This window comes from Monodon monoceros, unplaced genomic scaffold (assembly GCF_005190385.1).
Source record: "Monodon monoceros isolate NGI ecotype Baffin Bay Population unplaced genomic scaffold, NGI_Narwhal_1 Super_Scaffold_18, whole genome shotgun sequence".
Lineage (NCBI taxonomy): Eukaryota > Metazoa > Chordata > Mammalia > Artiodactyla > Monodontidae > Monodon > Monodon monoceros.
Window position 1 is genome coordinate 137,269,557 of NW_021703774.1, and position 2,589 is coordinate 137,272,145.

Below are 2,589 nucleotides of genomic sequence, written 5' to 3' on the forward strand. Positions count from 1 at the left end.
AAAAAGTCCCTTTCATTGTAGGGCTCCAGTGTACTCACCTGTAAAATGAGGGAGTTGAAGATGATCTTCAAAATCTTTTCAATGCGTAGGTCCTATGAGTCTGATTTAGAGCAGTGCTTCTCTAACTTTATTGTGCATTTGAATCACCTGGGGATGTTAAAATGAAGATTCTGGTTTAGTTGGTGTGGCTGGGGCCCAAGAGTCTGCATTTCTACCAAGATCTCAAATGGTGTCAATGCTGCAGATCACACTTTCAGTATCAAGGATTAGCAGATGTTTCCAACCTATAATCTATAAATTGTAGATTATCTGATTTGAAATAGTATCTTATTTAATTTTTACAGTGTTTTAAGGTTTGCAAAGAGATATACATTATCTCCTTTACTGCTTTCAGCAATTCTTCTTGAGAGGTATGATAAGGAGACAACACATTCACGGTTGTGTGAGACCTCCTTAAAACTTAGGTACCAAAGTTAGTCTGTCTTCTTCCAGCATTGTGGTGGGGTAGGGATTCTAAGCCCCCCTTTACAGATGGAGAGACTGGGGATCTGAAAAGAAAATGGATTTAGCTAAGACCAAACACTATAGAAGTGGCAGAACCGGAATTATAATTGAAGCCTCCTGACTCATATTTCAGTGCTATTTCCAGTATATTTCTATGCTTCTTCCGGCATCCACTCATTCACTCTATACAGATTTATCATAGAACAACTACATTTCAGACCCATCACAACATGTTAATGTGGAAAGAATTACCTTTCAATAACTGGACTGTTGTAGTTTATCTTATGGCAGGGCCGAAAGCAAGCTCATCACACGAGATGAATTGTGCCGAAGCACAGCAGTAGAGGGCTGCCACTCGCTCAGGCAAAACAGCGCAGTCTGTCCTGCTGTGGTAGCTTTTATTAAAGCATTATCTAGGTTTACACTTCAAGACTTGTTTTCTTAACATTTCAGAAATGCCAAAGCAGCAACTATGTTTTTATTAATTATACAAGCAATAATTGGCTTTCTTGAAAACATGCCGTGCTTCGTCCTTGAGCGCAAAAGCACAAAGTTCCCACCATTATTTTGATTATACTGAAGTAGCTAGCACAAGGACATTTCCTTGCGTTCCCACCACTCTGATTATACTGAGGACATCTCATGGATCAGTGCCCAAGGCACTCAATGCTTCTTCGCAGGCCCCCGGTTTGCCAGGGGGGCTCAAAGCAATCAGGACTGTTTGCAGTTCTGGCTTATTCACCAGCCCCCAGTTTGCTGGGGGGGCTCATGGGTCACGTCTCCTTTCCATGTCCTCAGTTATTCCACTACACTGGACCAAGTGAAATATACAAATATAGGGAGAGAGGAAGGTTTATGGAGGGTATGGCTTACTGGTGAGCCGTCAACTCTAAAGGATTATAAAAGAAACCCATTCAGACAAGAGAGATATCATTAATCTCTGACTTTTGTACATACATTTATCAGATATTTACCAAGCCCTACTCAGCTCCAGGTCTTATGTTAGATATATTTTTAAAAAATTTTTAACATCTTTATTGGAGTATAATTGCTTTAGAATGGTGTGTTAGTTTCTGAGAAATATGGAACGCTTCACGAATTTGTGTGTCATCTTTGCACAAGGGCCATGCTAATTTTCTCTGTATCATTCCAATTTTAGTATATGTGCTACCGAGGCGAGCACCCTATGTTAGATTTTGATGACACAGGCATGAATCAGACAATTCTTAGGAGTTCACAATTTAGTCTAATAGAGCATTTCACTGCTTACAAGCAATTTCTCCACCATTTATAATAGCTGCCATTTGCTGAATGCTTAATATGTGCCCATGTCGTACTAAGCTTTATACATTATTATAATTATATTAATTAATCCTCAAAGTCTCGTTAGAATGTACATTACATGAGGTGGGAGATTTTTGTCTGTTTTGTTCACTGTTGTATCTCTAGAACCTAGAAGAATGATTGTCACATAATAGGCACTCAAAAAAATTTTGTTGAATGAATAAATAAACAACACTGTTATGTAGAGAGAACCATTACCTCCATTTCCCAGATGAGTAAACTAAGGAGCATGTAGGTGAAATGCTTTGCTTGAGGACTCCCAAATAGTAACAGGCAGAACAAAGACACTTTCAGAAGAACCCATAAATGCCCAACTCCAAACCCAAGAGTCTTACCCTTTGTGTACTGGTGGTTCTCAAACTTTAGCATGTATCAGAATCACCTGGAGAGTTTGTTAAAACATAGATTGCTGGGCCCCCAAGTTTCTGATTCAGCAGATCTGGAGTAGGGTTGGAGAATATTCATTTCTAACAAATTCCCAGGTGATTCTGATGCTGATGGTCCAGGGATCATACTTTGAAAACCACTAAGTTACCAAACTGCCTCCCAATTTCTCATTTATTCTTAAGGTAGAGTAGAGATTAACAGCCCATGGCAGAGAGGAAAATAAGGCCAGGTAAGTCCAAGGAGGTCTTACAGCAAGTGTGGGATTCCGAGGTTAGTGTGATTCTAAAGTCCTTATCGTTCCTGATAAACCTTGCTGCTTCAGGTGATGCTTTACAGGCATGAGACACAGAGGAA

General features: G+C 39.7%; 1 non-coding gene across 1 annotated transcript; it reads right to left on the reverse strand.

Annotated features, from left to right (window-relative positions):
* Positions 1–1,580: 1,580 nt before the first annotated feature.
* On the reverse strand, positions 1,581–1,687 carry LOC114900064. Its single transcript, XR_003794691.1, has one exon. It is a non-coding gene; the product is annotated as a U6 spliceosomal RNA (small nuclear RNA).
* Positions 1,688–2,589: the final 902 nt, after the last annotated feature.